Source organism: Pelobates fuscus, chromosome 5 (assembly GCF_036172605.1).
Source record: "Pelobates fuscus isolate aPelFus1 chromosome 5, aPelFus1.pri, whole genome shotgun sequence".
NCBI lineage: Eukaryota > Metazoa > Chordata > Amphibia > Anura > Pelobatidae > Pelobates > Pelobates fuscus.
The window spans coordinates 328,068,624-328,084,997 of record NC_086321.1 but is presented as its reverse complement, the minus strand read 5'-3'; the positions used below and the strand labels follow the sequence as shown (position 1 = coordinate 328,084,997).

The window sequence follows — 16,374 nt, the reverse complement described above, 5'->3', positions numbered from 1 at the left end:
GTTTCATCTGCAGCTGCACGTAACATTACTGGCGCATTCTCTGACACTCCCCGCCGGGAAATGTAGACCACCTCGTTTCTCCTAATAGTATAGCAGAAACACTCACACGGAGGAAAAAAAAAATGAAAAAGAAAATATATATATAAGAGATCCAGTGGTAATTTTCATACTGAAAACCTCATTTAGGATGGTGCAAAATGTTAAAATATAAATACATTAACCCCTTTGGAGTAAAACCTTATTTTAGATTATACATAATATTAACATACAGATACATTAACCCCTTGGAGTTTGATTCATACTTATATCCTCTTAACACTTTAATATCCACTATATTACTTAATAAAACATAGGTTCTATTTTTCTTGATGGTAATTCTTGCGTACATATATTAAATTATTTTATATAGGATAATAATATTGTAGTTACATAACATTGATCAAAGAAAATGACATAATTCAAAGTCACTATTGTGACCCTTTGGGAGCAAGGTTTCTAAATTGTAAATCCAGCGCATCTCGCACTGTCCCATTTTTCTAGTGAGATCCTCACCTGTCCAACTGGTCCTAATTAATTGAATTCCCTTAACCCCTTAAGGACCAAACTTCTGGAATAAAAGGGAATCATGACGTGTCACACACGTCATGTGTCCTTAAGGGGTTAAACTCCAATTCCGTGGGGTCCCTTGTTGTGTATCTCTTTAAAATGGGCTGATAAAGTGTGTTTCATGAAAACATTCCTAATATTTCTTACATGCTCTTGTATCCTAGTTTTAAGGGGTATTGCTGTTCTACCTACATATCCCATGCCACAGGGACATGTGATCAAATAGATCACTTTTCTCGAGTGGCATGTGATAAGGTCCTTTATCTGATATTTCTCTGTTGGGTCCAGAGGTTTGCTAAATTACTTATGGTATTTCTGTATACTCTTAGTGCTACTGCAGGCAATACATGACCCGCACCCATAAAATCCTGGTGGTTCCTTAAAAGTGTTGATTTTCCTACGCGGTCTAATGTGGTTGTGCGTCAGGTTTCTCTGGAAGTAATTCATTCAGCGCTTTATCTTTCTGCTGAAATTCTAAAAGAGATGTTCTATCAGTTTTCATTGTTTCTTCGTATGCTATTCTTAAAATTTCTTCCTTGTAGCCTTTATCCCTAAAATCATTTAGAATCTTTTGTGCTTGTTCTTCAAACAGTTCCTCTTTATTCTTAATAGCTGTGATTTGGGGACATTCTGTAGCCATGGAGATAGGTGACAACTATTTTCACCTATATAACTGTTCACGTCAACAGGTTTAAAATATGTACAGGTTTTAATAGCATTTTCTTCTATATAGATTTTCAAGTCCAAGAAGTTAACTGATGTCTTACTATACTCACTTGTAAGGGTAATGCCCCAACCGGTCGAGTTTAAAAAGGTTAAAAAATTGTTCAAAGAAGCTCTCCTCTCCAGATAAAAAATACATCATCAATGTAACGGCGATACAGCACCAAATTCGCCCTCCAACCCTCATTCCATATACAAAAGTGTGTTCCCAATGGGACATAAATAGGTTAGCGAACCTGGTGGCCATCACCGTTCCACAAGTTTGTAAATAAAATTGGTCCTTGAACAAAAAATATTTTTTTGTTAAAATCCATAAAATACCTTCTAAGATAAAATCCACTTGCTCCTGAGGAAACATTTCGAAATCATTTAAAAAATATATATATTTAAAAAAATATATAATATACTATTAGGAGAAACGAGGTGGACTACATTTCCCGTCAGGGAGTGTGAGAGAATGCGTAAGTAATGTTACGTGCGGCTGCAGCTGAAACGTCACTTCCAGTAAGGAGCATAGCATCCGGATGCCCTCAAGCAAGATGGCCGCGGGTGAACCGGAAGTGACAAGGAGGTAAGCGCCGCACACATTCCCCGCCTAGGTTAATAATTGAATGAAGATGGGACTATCCTACTGGATAATTAACATCCAAATGGACCAATGGGAAGATGGAAAGCGGTATTTAAATGACAGAAGTAAGCAGGAATTTGAACAGACCGATTGAGGAAGCCCAGAGTTTGGGAGAAACGCGTCTCGACAAAGGAGCTCATGTGGACAATATATTGGTTATTTTATATAATATTTTTTAACATTTTAAGCAATTTTAGCTTCATTTTATTATTTTTGTTTATTAATAAAAGTATTTTTTTAGTCCACTTTGGCTACCTTCATTCCTGCTTTTTACCAAGAAGGGTGGTGTCCCCTAAACAGACACCTGAGTGACTACACCTAGAGCCAGGCTTAACCCCTTAAGGACACATGACATGTGTGACATGTCATGATTCCCTTTTATTCTAGACGTTTGGTCCTTAAGGGGTTAAAGGCTCTAAAAAAGGTGAGCAACCATTTGGTTGATGATTTATGTGTATACCAGTGACAACATACTTCACCAGAGAGTTCTCTATGTTTATGCTTTCTTCCTTGAGGAACACCTCCTGTATGATTAAAGGGTAAAGTGCCACCAGACGGCACAGAAACAAGTGAGATTTGAGCCTGTCCTTACATAGGCTCTAATCTATGTGAGTTGAACCCTTTTATTTACCACTACTTGAAGATATTTTTTTACAGTATTATACTATGTGATTTTCTCCTCTCTTTTTCTCTTTCCCTATATGTACTACAGTGTGTATATACTGTTTGTATGAGTGTGTGTGTGTGTGTGTGTATAGCAGTGTGTCATTGCCTAAATGTGTATTACAATGTGTGCATACTTTTGTCAGAGCATGTGTTAGTATTCTGTGAGTGTGTGTCTACCATGTCTGTATGCTATTGTGTGTGTATATAACAATGCATGTACCTGCCATTTATAACAGAGATAAATATACTGGTTCTATTTCTCTACCATTCTCCCATCTGACTGCTGAATACAAACACACACAGACTGCTGTACACACACACACACACACACACACATACACACACACACACTGACTGTATACACACACACACAGACTGCTGTGTATATATATATATATACACACACACACACACACACACAGACTGCTGCATATACACACAAACACACACACACAGAAACTGCTGTATATACACACACACTGCTGAATACACACACACACAGACTGCTGAATGCATACACACACAGGTCCTGCTGCCATGCTTCCTTTTTCTTGTCCTGTAGCTCCTGCTCCTCTTACACCTCCCATGCGGATTCCATTCTATCAGTGGAGAGGGCAGGGACATGCTGTGACATCCCATCTCAGCCCTCTCCACACAGCCAAGCACCAACGGGTTTTCCTAGCACGGCCTGAGAGCACTACACACCCAGGTTGAATGGTGAGATTTGTGTGCCATGTGCTACTATGTCTAAAAAGACAGACATCTTTATTTGTATTAATTATAGAAACGTTTATAATATATACACCTTTCATTTAGAATACTTTTTAGTTTTATATTATTATTATTGTATTTTTCTTGTAACACACCAGAAGTGAGAAAAGGTGCTGTAATAAAACCTGTGCTGTGCTGAGGCTGGTGAGAGTGGGTGCTGTTTTAACTCAACTGCTCCTTTGTGGTCCATAGAATTCACTTAAGATACAGGATACAGCTTCACAAAGGCACATGGATCAAGACAGGGCTCGACAAATCCCATGGTACCTGGATTTGTCTGCCCGTTCCCTCCATCCCTGTGCAGCGTTCTGCGTGCCGAGGGGAAGTGAAGCGAATTGTAATTTCTTCCTCCCTGCTTTCCCTGCGCTGAGGGGAATTGCAAGCTGACAGGTCACCAGGTAACTATGGCTCTGCTTGCCGCTCACCTCCAGCTCCCATTCCACAGCGTAGGACTCCCACCCGCCCCCATTCCACCGAGCCATTCGTCCACCTACTCATTCCCCTGTGTGACCTGTGGTTAAAAATATGTATTTTAATTTCTGTGTGTGTGTATATGTGACAGTGTGTGGATATCTGTAATGTGTGTGTTTGTGTGTATATATGTCTGTAAGTCAGTGTGTGTGTGTCTGTCAGGGAATGTGTGTGTTTAGGTCACCAGTCCCCCTCTGATCTTATGGGAACGATGTTCTTCATCGCCTTTTTTCCAACGCGGTGCTGGTCTCGCCGCGACTGGCCCCTCTCCATATCTATGATGATCAATCTTAATTATTTCAGCCAATCCAATGCTTTCCCATAGGAAAATGCGGCACCAGTCAGCATCTCTATGGGAATGTTAAGCACCTCCATGCAGAGCGTGGTGACGCTGAATTTAGGTAAGGGACGCTTTAATGGCTGTTTGAGTAACGACCACTAGATATAAATGTTGTTTGCTTTGTTGGAAAATGATTAATTCCAGACACATACAGCACTTCAGCAAGCTGATTTGCTTCATTTGTCAATAGTGTGCCTATAACCATAGGCGTGCGCAGCCTATTGCATTAGGGTGTGCCCCCTAAAGCACAAACACACGCCGCATGTATATATATATATATATATATATATATATATATATATACATATACATATATACACACACATACATATACTGCTGTGTGTGTGTGCTGCTGGTGCGCTGTGTGTGTGTGAGGGTGCTGTTAGTGTGATGTGTGTGTCAGGGTGTTCGTAGTGTGCTATGTGGGTGAGGGTGCGGTTTGTGTGTGAGGGTGCTGGTAGTGTGCTGTGTGTGAGGGTATTTGTGTATGTGTGTTAGGGTCCTGTTAGTGTGCTGTGTGTGTGAGGGTGCTGTTTGTGTGATATGTGTGTGTGAGGGTGCTGTTTGTGTCGTGTATTTGTGAGGGTGCTGTTATTGTGCTGTGTGTGAGTGTGCTGTTTGTGTGAGGGTGCTGTGTGTGTTTGTGAGGGTGCTGTGTGGGTGCTGTGTATGTGAGGGTGCCGTGTGTGCGGGTTGTTTGTGTTAGGGTGCTGTGTGTGTGTGTGTGTGTGTGTGTGCTGTATGTTTGGAGGGATTGTGAAGGTAAGGGCAGATTAGTAAATAACCCCCCTCCCTTCTTACCTTATGTAGGCAGGGGGGATCCTTGCTGTCCACGGGAGAGTGAACTCTAGCCTGCGGGGCTAGAGTTCACTCTCGCGATAACTGAGCATTGCCTTCTGTCTAGAGCTCCCCGGGTCCTCTCCTGCCTCCCTCCATGCTGCTGTGGGCTGGTGAGGTAGATCTTTGATCTCCCCGCCGGCCCATGGAGGCTAAGAGCAGAGCCGGCACTCAGATAGCGTCAACTCTGCATGAGCCGACAGGGGAGATCCGGAGATCTCCCCTGCCGGCAGGGGTCAAGTCCTGGGGACTAAAGTGTGGAATCTCTCCCAAGATTCCCACCCCCCCCCCAAAAAAATACACTTGTGTGTGTGTGTGTGTGTGTGTATATATATATATATAAATATATACATATATATATATATATATATATATATACACGCGTACACTCACACACACATACACACATACATTCACAGGCACACACACATACATTCACAGACACACATACACACACACTTACAGACACATAAACTCAGACACACACATACATTCACAGACACACATACACACACACATACACATACATTCACAGACACAAGCACACATATACACACACTTACAGACACATACACATTCACAGACACACATACACACACACTTACAGGCACACAGACACACACACTTACAGACACATACACATTCACAGACACACACTTACAGGCACACAGACACACACTTACAGACACATACACTCAGACACACAGACACACACTTACAGACACATACACACTTACAGACACATACACTCAGACACACATACACAAACACTCTTACAGACAATCACACATACATACATTCACAGACACTCACACACATTGACAAATAATTTTTTTTTAATTAAAAATTGTCTACCCAGCCTCCCTACCTGGAGAGCTGGCGTGGACTTGTCCCTGGGGTCCAGTGGGTCGGGCGGCTCTCTCCATACAGCAAGCGGCGAGGGAGCTGTGTGCTCCTTGCTCCCTCTCGCCGCGCGGGCTGTCTGCTGTAGCTGGGAGCCGGAATATGACGTCATATTCCGGCTCCCGTTATCAGCAAATGGCGCGCGGCGAGAGGGAGCAAGGAGCACACAGCTCCCTCGCTGCTTGTTGTATGGAGAGAGCCGCCCGACGGAGGGGGGGTCCATCACCTCTTACTCCCCCCCCCCCCTTCCATGACAGGGGGAGGAGGAGGGGGGCATTTGGGGGCGGCAGAGTACCTGCAGGAACAGCGTTCCTGCAGGACTCACAGGCGTGCCGCGGGGATTAGGGTGTGCCCAGGCACACCCGGCACACCCCGTGCGCACGCCTATGCCTATAACATACCTTGTAAAATTCACGCTTACATGCTTAAATGCAACATCAAAAACAAATTGCGAAATTCAAGCCATAAATAGCCAGCTTGGGACTAAAGTCCAACTGGAGAATTTTTCCAAATCCACTACTTTGGCCTTAACTTTGTAGTTTGGTTTTCAATTCTCTACAGTAAATTCTTTAGTTTAGGGAATACATTACAGGTTTACTAGTTAAACTGTAAAATGCAGTGAATTCAAAAATTAATTGGAAGTTCTAGACAAAACCAATTGATTTGATTAAGTTCTCTTATTTCAGACTAGGCACAGATTGGCTATTTTAACCTACATTTTGCAATTCGGATTGCAATTAATTACAATTAGGTGTTTAGTGAATAGAACCCCTGTGTACAGAATCTAAGACTAAGTATTTTTTTTTTTGTGATTTACAGCATTTTTCCCTTTTCAAATTTATTTTCTTTTACTCTTATGTCACTCCTGATTTACATATTGTGATGTCATGCATATATAATTCATTATGCAAAGTAGCATGGCTGGTATTTTTTCCTAAGAAAGGTGGCAACCCTAGCTGGTGGAGAAAGATAAGAACCACGAGCCTTGGACCTTGTCCTATGTAGTCCAGTCTGCTTTAGTAGCAGAGCTGTTATGGTTATAGTGTCAGTGAGGCTGGACAACAAGTGAAAGGGATAATTTCCCATCTGCCCATTAGTAACCTCTCACACAGGAAATGCATTGCAGGAGGAGCAGGGGAAGTTTTTAGTGATGCACATTGTATAACCACTACTGCAACTCTAATATCAATCTGATTGATCTACAGAGACATAGGACGGTGAGTACTTTGCAAATAGCCAGTCAAACTCAAGCACTCAAAGCATAAACATGAAAATAAACCCTTTACCTAAATCCTATGTTTAACCCCTCTTAAAAGCAATCACTTCATGTACCTCAATACTATATTTAACCTAACTCTAACCCTAAACTCAATAATCCTAAAATACCACCTGTATCTAAATGTTAAATTTAACCCAACTCTAGCCTTGAACTCCATAATCCTAAACAGCTTTCGTACTATAACTTTAACCCCTCTCAAGCTGTTATTCTAAAGGGACACTATAGTCACCAGAACCACTACAGCCTAATGTAGTGGTTCTGGTGTCTATAGCCTGTCCCTGTAGGGTTTTTAATATTCAGAGAAAAGGCAGTGTTTACATTGCTGCCTAGGAACACCTCTAGTGGCAGTCACTCGGATTGGGCACTCTGTATACCTCAACATTACATCCAGTTTGAGCAGATTTTTTCTGTAGTATTACTATATGTATTTATTGCTTGATTTTGTTGTTTTATTTGTTATACTTTCATTTCCCCCTCTGGGCTGTGTGCCAGTTAGAGTGTAACTATAATGCCAAGAAAAAGTTTTTTTCCTGCCACTATAGCGACCAAAAGTCTAACAACCCGAACGTCCCTCAAGTGGCTGTCTGGTAGTGTATTTTCACACTTGCACTGATAAAGGGCTTGCGCCCGAAACGTTTGCCTGTCAATAAAAACTTTGTAGCACCTGGGTGTGCACAATTTACCTGTTAGCGCAGATCTCATTTTCTTTATTTTCTTGACGGCCACTAGAGGTGCTTCCTAGTCTAGTGCTGCACAGTGCATTCTGCATTGAGGCGCTTAATGTTCCTTATACAGAGGTATTGGTTAAATGCATCTCTATGAGGAAATGCAGACTGGTGCAGCACTAGAAAGTATTGAATTGGTATTGAAGTATTGAAAGTATTGAATTGGCTGGGGCATCAAGTTTGATGATCTCAGCCATGGAGGTGGAACCAGCCATGGCGTGTGAAAAAAAGATGCGTAAAATCACCTTTTCAAAGCAAGACAAAGGGGGGCTGGGGACCTGAACAGCCATACTAGGACTACAGTGTTGGGAATATGTTTGTTTTGCTGACACTATAGTGTTCCTCTAACAGTAAACACCCCATATAATCTAACTCTGACAAACTGTCTAGGGCCAGTTAGGTAACATCCGGCTGCCCTAGAGGGGTCATGTTTGGAATGGTGTAGGGGGATGGTAACAGGTAGGGGGGATGGAAGATTGAGGTAAGGTGATGGACCCTGTTCCTCACCATCCCTTTCCCAGCCTGTATGGGCCCTCCATGGTGGCTTGCCATACCTCTGCCTACAGGTGTGGGTCGGAGTCTATCGTATGAGTGCTTGGAAGTCAGCATACTCTGTAGTCAGAGCCATTGCGTCCAGGTATCATAGTACACCTGTGATCTGCCACTCGATTGGTAGGTGAGGTCCTCCATGGATCGGAGTTCTTCCATTCTTTGGCACCAGAGGGTGAGGGGTGGGGTGCTCTCCTGTTTCCAAAAGAGGGGGATCAGACTCTTGGTTATGTTAAGGATTCTGATTGTCAGTGTCTTCTTGTAGACAGAAGTCCAAATTGTGGTGTGGTGGAGAAGCAGTGGTGCCGGGCTAAAGGGGAGTGGGGCGTCAGTGAATTTTAGGATGATTTAATAGATCTTTTCCCAGAATGGGCGTATCCGTGCACAGCTCCACCACATCTGTAGGAGGGTGCCCACCTCCCTCCCACACCTCCAGCGCTCGTCAATGAATGGGATGATAAAGTTAAAGATTTGCGTTGTTTCATACTAGTGGGACAGGAGTTTATAGGCGGATTCCTGGAACCTGCTGGAGATCGCACAGTGGTGTGTTAGGTCACACATTTTTTGCCACTGCGTCGGAGTGAAGGTCTCCCCCAGAGCTATCTCCGATTTGCCCATAAAGCTCGAGGGTGGGTGCTTCCTATGAGTCATAGGCAGCCTGTACAGGAAAGAGACCCCATGTTCTAGGGGTTCCTCCTCCGCGCAGATGGCCTCTAGTGGTGTTAGAGCCCATGTTAAGAGTGGCCTCTGTGGCATGGAATAGTACGATTCTGTGAGTTGTTTGTAGCGGAACTGTTGCATGAAAATTGGGTTCCCTGTATTAAGTAGGGAGTGTAATGGGTTTAATGCTATCGTCCTGTAGTATGTGTCTAATCTGTGGTAGGTCCTTCCCTGTCAATCTTTGGAGGACTTTTGTTTCTAGTCCTGGCAAGAAGGTTGTGTGTGATGGGATAGATGGGTGAGGGGAAGGATGTGAATTCCATCTTTGGGGCCTGGGAGTGCTAGACTTGGAGTGTTGGTTTGATAAAGGGGTGTTGGGATGCCAGCCTCGTCCCTATCAGTTGGTCCTTTGTCTGTGTGAGGGATGCATGGGGAATTTGTTCCTTTTGGTCCTCGGTGTAAGCCGGCTTGTAGTTGGGGATTGTCGTGATTCACAACAGTGAGTGCACGGAGGTGGCTCACTTGCTGATTGGACCTCGCTCTCCTGAGTCACCTCCCGATGCTTAGGTGCTGTGGCTTGCTGACATGCATCTAAGGAGGCCCAGATGCAATCAAAAAGCCCCCTAATTGAAGTGCTCTGTAGGGCATGTTACATCTGTCAGAGTTCAACTGGTATAGTTAGACCATGGTGAATATTTATCAAGCGCAGCCGCAAGGATCAGTGTTGGTGTGGACTGCAAGCCAGTGGTGCCAGGGATAACCCCCCACTAGTCCGGGGGTGGAGGAGCTGCAAGGAGAGCTTCCACGGGAGCTGCATAACACCAGACGAGAGATCGGCCGCTTCACCTGCCAAGTGGTCCGCTAGACCCCGCTGAAACCAACAGAAAATTCACATTAAGTAGTCAGAACGATTGAACGGTGGCGCTCCTACCAGCTTTAAGAACTGGTAATCTTCAAAACATATCGCTGTGGCCGTTTGGTAGTCAAGAATTTGGCATAAAGTAAAGATCATGCTTAGACCCCATACAAAGCGCGTCCAGCCACCATGAAGCTCAGGCCTCCTATGGTGATTTTTAAGATGCTGTATGTCTTCATGCAAAGCATGATGACGTCCATAGTCATTTCACAAAGTTAAAATAAATTAAAAGCCAGGAAGTGCATCAGTCTTTACCCTGTAAATTTCAGTGTGGGGAGGCTGGTCACTAAAACACAGCTTCCCCCCACATCATAGTGTCACCCTACTCCCACACACTGTCACCCCCACATACTGTCACTCTTCCCCCTCACACACTGTCAGCCACCTTCACCCAGCCACACTTACACATTAATGCCTCCTAATTGTTGTATATTTCATATGAAATATGTAAGCAGTGGAACATTCTGAATTAATTCCATCCTGACATACCCTACCCCTTTTTTCTTACCATAAAAGACTAAACACCACCATTTTCTTTCTAAACCAGGGCAAGGTTCACATGGGTCACGTCCTAAAAAGGAGTATTTGAACTATTGAACATATTAGAATTTGCTAAAGTTCCTAAATGTGTATCGGATGGTGATCCCTAAACATATATTGCTGTCAATGACCCTTTTAAACTAGTCACTAGTGCTATGCAGAGCATTTGAAGTACAATCTTCACTAGCTCTTGTAATGTTCTAGGCATTGCTGGGGTTCGGCTAAGAGAAGCTGGAGCTCGGGTAAGATTCTGAAAGTGCAGAGTCTAAATTTGGCACAATTTCATTGCTAGCCCAAAGTCTCCTATAATACTGAGAAAGATTAAACTCCTCTAGTTACATAATTAGTGACAGAACCAATAAAGGGACCCTATATTCCCCCAGACTCAATGAAGTGGTCTGGATGCAGTGTCCCTGTTCTTTGAACCTTGCAACGTAAAACACTGCAGTTTTTTTTGTTTTCCAGAAACTGCAATGTTTACACTGCAGGTTTAGGTCTACATCTAGTGGCTGTCATATTGACGATCACTAGAGGAGCTTCCACGGCATTGACTGAGTAAAACTCACATAATTCAGAATCCCATAGGAAAGCAATGAATACATTGCTTTCTTATAGGGAAGCTTGAATGCTTATGTGGCACTCGTCGCGCATGCACATAAGTTCCCCAATGCTCCTCTATCAGTAGCATTGAACTGGACCGTTGCGGAAGAGTAGGAGAGGTGAGCAGCAACTATGGAACCTTGGTGCTGGAAAGTGGTAAGTAAATGTAATTTTTTTAATTATATTGAACATGGGGAAGGGGGGGGGGGGGGGCATATAGATCTAGGTACAGGTTTGTACTCCTATCTCTATTGTATTCCTTTAACGCTCCATATCTGCGGAGTGTCTTTTTTTTTTACCATTTTACATAACGATAATGCATTTTGACACATTTATATATGAACTTTGCTGCACCCCCTGGCTGTCAATGAAACAACAGGTCCTGTTACTTCCTGGTTTGTTTAGCTCAGTGGAGCTTAACTCAAGAGGCAGCAATTGCCCAGAGTACCTGCCTTGCAAAAACTTGTCTTTGAGCTGAATTGGGAAGACTGTGATTTGACAGCCAGTCAAAACTAGGGGTGGGACACTAATAATTTCAACCACAAAATCATATTCGTAGTCACAGGGGGGATAGAGGCTATAGTGGGTGCAGGGTAGGGTTAGTGGCTGCTGTGGGGGAGATAGAGGCTTTAGTAGTGCTGTGCTTTCATCATGTTTGATTGGATGGCTCTGGGATTCCGTGCAGGCATGATGTCATCAGTTGGGCGGAGTTTGCAGTTACATTTGAAAAGGACAGTTATTTTCTGAGCAGTCAGTTAATAAACAGTGCAGGTTACAGACGTGGTCTGTCAATTTATTATGTTTAATGGAGACATAGCAGCTCTAGTTGGTGCAGGAGTTATGGGGCCTGTAGTGTGCTGCAAGGGTTAATAGGGGTTTCTGTGGGTGCAGGGGGTAATAGGGGCTTTAGTGGCTAAAGGGAGATGGAGGGAATAGGGGCTGTAGTCAGGGTAGGAGCTGTGATGGGGCAGTGATGAGGGATAATGTCAGACAATTGTAAAAGAAAATACATTAAAAAGTATTTATTCTTTCCCCCTCCTCCTGCATGGCACGTGGGTAGGTGAGGGGGATCTTTGATATTTTCACTGCCAAGATAATCAATAGGCAAGGCCCACTCCACACATCTCCCCCCCCCCCCCCCCCCCGCCTTCCTGTGGCGACGCCTATGGTGGTAACCCATAAAGAGGATTCATAGTGATATGTAAATTTAAAGTCAAAATAGCTGAACTTGTCAAAAGATTGCTTTATGATAAGAGTTAAAAAAACAAACTAACTAAAATTTAAAACATATTCATCATGCCATATTTATAGGATTATTTTCTAAATTGTGAATTGCTGGCAGTTTATTGCAAAATGGCTACTTTTAACTATGAAATCCCAACGAATTATTGTTTAATAGTCTGAGGGATGGATTTGTAGGAGTAGGAAATCTTTTTTTGACATAAACATTAAAATAAGTTAACAAATATATTTTTCCAAAGTACAATCAGTTTGACACTACAAGGATTATGGGAGGGAACACATTAGCCTAATTTTCTACAAGGCAGAGAGAGCTCTGGGGTATTGAATATTTGAGGAGAAAAAAAAATCATAAAATCTTTTCCATGATTTAATAGTTATTTTAGAGGTTGGGCACATCAGTGAGGAACACCCATCATCATATTTGGAAATCCACAACAAGTCAGAAAGCGATTGTGGGGAGATATCGTTCTCCATCAAAAGCCATTTAGGGACATTATACTACAAATAAAATTTGAGGCAGTTGCCGCGCTTGTAGCACGCTAATATTCCTTAAAATCAGGCACGCTCAAACTGCAGTATTTCTGGTCCTTTGTAGAGTGCCTAATTTTATCCTATTTTTTTACTTTTCCAAACAAATTTGGTGATATTCGAATTTAGTTTTTTGAAAAAAAGAATTTGAAATAATTAAAGGGACTGTCCTAATTATGTAAAGCATATTAGGAAAAGTGTTCATTTTTAAGGCCACTATTCTAACTAGCCAAGAAAATACTAGACTTCCCAATCTGTTGAGCTCTGTCCTCAATTCAGGCCATTTATTTTTCAAAATTCAATGTAAACATGCCGTTGAATTTTTTTTGCCAAATGAATTCCTAAAAAGGAAATATATGACTCCCTCCAATCGTAAGGGCAAATAAACATTAAATCAGCCAATTCTATTAGTGGGACTTGTAAAAAAAAAAGGTACTTGTGTTTTATTGATATTCAGTTTTTAGTAAGAGATATTACTAAACTCTGAAAACCTAATTCAAATGGGGTAATGAGCTTGTAGGATTCTAAATGCTAAAATGTCGTCTGCAAATTAACCGATTTTATGGGTATGATTGTTAATATCAATTCCTTATATATATGGGTTTTCTTTCATTTTAATTGTAAGGGGTTCAATGGCCAAAATAAAGAGCAATGTCGACTAGGGTCAACCCTGCTGAGTCCAGTTAGACGAACTAAAACGTTTAGAAACATATCTAGATGCTGGAACTTTTGCAGTAGGGAAACTATATAATGAAAAGATAACATTGATAAATTATAAAGAAACACCCATAGTCCATAACACTTGTCTCAAACAATCCCTGTGAATCCTGTCCATCACCATATCCACATCCAAAGATAGGAGCAGAGAAGGCATCTGAATTTAATTAATATGGCTTATCGGGTTGATAAACCTCCAAAGCCTATCTGTTCAAAACAAACCCCACTTGGTCACCATCTATTAAATGATAAATTAAATTATTTAGCCTCATTTTTAACCTATTTTTCGTTATTCGTAAGTGAGAATATTGGCCAAACATTTGAACAAATATTCTGCACTTTTCCTGGTTTCGGGAGTGCGACAATTTGAGCATGCAACACCTCTTGTGCCATATATTCATTTGTTTTATGTTAAATAATTTCACTAATTGTGGGGCTAGAATGTCAACAAACATATTTTAATATAAACTATTATAATCGTCTGGACCAGGGGATTTGCCAGTTTGGGTATCTTTTATGACTTTGATAACTTCAGACAATGTTATATCCTTTTCCAAAAATGCTACTTGATCCTAAGCATTGCCCTTCCTGAAGTAATTGGGGACACCCATTTCCCATATCTGATCACTCCCTAAATAGAAGGGCTCACTGAGCAATATTCCGTTATAAGTAGGGTTATCATATCCACCATATTTTCAGGGTTTTTCATGCTATACATATTGATAGGCAAAACATGAAAAGTATTGTCATGTATTAGGTAGAATTCAGAAAAAGGTGTATAAGATTAAGTAATTTGGCAATGAAGAAGCCTGCAGAATATGCAATATACATACTGCTGGGCAATCCTTTTTCTGTTTTCACAAATATGAAAAAATGTGTTCATGAAAACCTGGCGGATGTGGTAAACCTAGTAATAATGCTGTTTGGGGAAAATGCAGACAGTTTAGAAATACACTAAGGCCATAAGTGCTATGTAAATGTACAGATGTATTGATGTCTTCTCTTTCAAATCTTTAAAAACAGATGTTCCAGCACAAATATCAAATTAAGCAAAGCTCAATACAGTGAGATTGCACTCTTTATCTCTATCAATCACGGTCTACTCTGCAGAGTATCTTCTCGCAGGACTACCAAATACTAATGAAGACGACTCACAGTAAGCACAATACCACTGAAGCTGTACAAATGTACTATAAAAAAAATACTTAAAAATGGGATGAAAAACCCTTGGGAACCTGCTCTGTTGTATTTGACCAATGAGGTGAATTTTTCTCCAGCTCTAAAGGTAATAATTGTATTGGAGAGGTTCCTTCAAGACCAAGATGGACCTGTTCCTACAAAATCTTGAACATAAGGCTGAGGGACACATCCCGAATTCCAGATTCTGTTGTTGCCAATCAAGTCCATCAGTGTAACGACCCTAGGTTGACTGCATAAAACACTTGGTTGTAAACAAAAAGTTAATCTGAGAGAGGAGCTCGTCAAGAGATGCCTGGTAGTTTCAGATAAAGATCAATTGTGTACCAAGGGCTATGATAAGACTCCTGATGTCCTCTTGCAGTACCAGTTCTGGTTGATGGGCATGTCATTCATGGAATAGAAGCAAAGCAGCCTTTGGAGATTAAAGCAGTCATCACAAGTATCTACAGGACCAATTCTGGAGCCAAAAGTACAGTTTTGGCCCTGGCCTGGTTATTTACTGTATGGGTTCATTGAGGAACTGGATTGCAACCGAGATTCTGTGGCATGTCGTAGATAATAAAGTATATTTTCACATAAGAAAAAAAAGGTATCCTTTTGCTTACTATACTTTACTATATTCTGTTAAGTTTATCACATACCTGAAAGTGTTCCACTTTATAATTGTATGTCTTTAGAACAGGCATCTCAAACTCTACCTGTTAAGCTGTAGTTGTTCTGGTTAATATAGTGCCACTTTAAACATGGATTTGAGACAAAAGCATATAGTAACATAATTTAATTATATTATCTTCATGATGGTATAATCACTAAATGATGAAATGTTAAAAAAACTGATAAAGTAATAATTTTTTTAGCCCAAAACAGAGAAGTAGGACACATTTTGATCTTAAAATGTAAATTCCCGGGGGGCGGAGCCTGACAGCCGAGGCAAGCAGTCGCACGGGCTGAGAGCTCCGGCAGAAAATCGAGAAAAACGGGTAAAACAACCCCAGAAATCCGGGGGAAAAACCCTAAAACGACCTACGAAGGCATACAGCAGTACCCCAGAGCAACATGGGACGGAAAACCAAGAAAACGCCGGCCGAAAAACACCCGCCCGGCCTTACGATAGGCGACATGTGGAAGCAGGCCCGCGGGGCATGTGGACCTGACATGGCGGCGATACACGGCGGTTGCTCCGATTTTTCGGACGACACATCCGAGGACGACTACCTGCCGGCAACCAAGGCGGTAAGACCTCCACAATTACCCAGTCCCAACCCAGAGACAGCTCCGGTAACAATTGCGCCCCTTATGCAGCTGCTTGCGGACCACCACAAAGATCTGCACAACGACATCGAGGCACTCAGGGGGGACATAAAAGGGATGACAACCCGATTAAACGCATTGGAACACACAGCCACGGACACCACCCGAGATATTGGGGAAATCAGGCAACACATACTCGACATCCAACACAATCAAGTGCTC

At 42.1% G+C, this 16,374-nt stretch overlaps 1 pseudogene; it reads left to right on the top strand.

The window, feature by feature from the left end:
* Nucleotides 1–14,917: 14,917 nt before the first annotated feature.
* LOC134612249 (CDAN1-interacting nuclease 1-like) lies at nt 14,918–15,460 on the top strand (annotated as a pseudogene).
* Nucleotides 15,461–16,374: the final 914 nt, after the last annotated feature.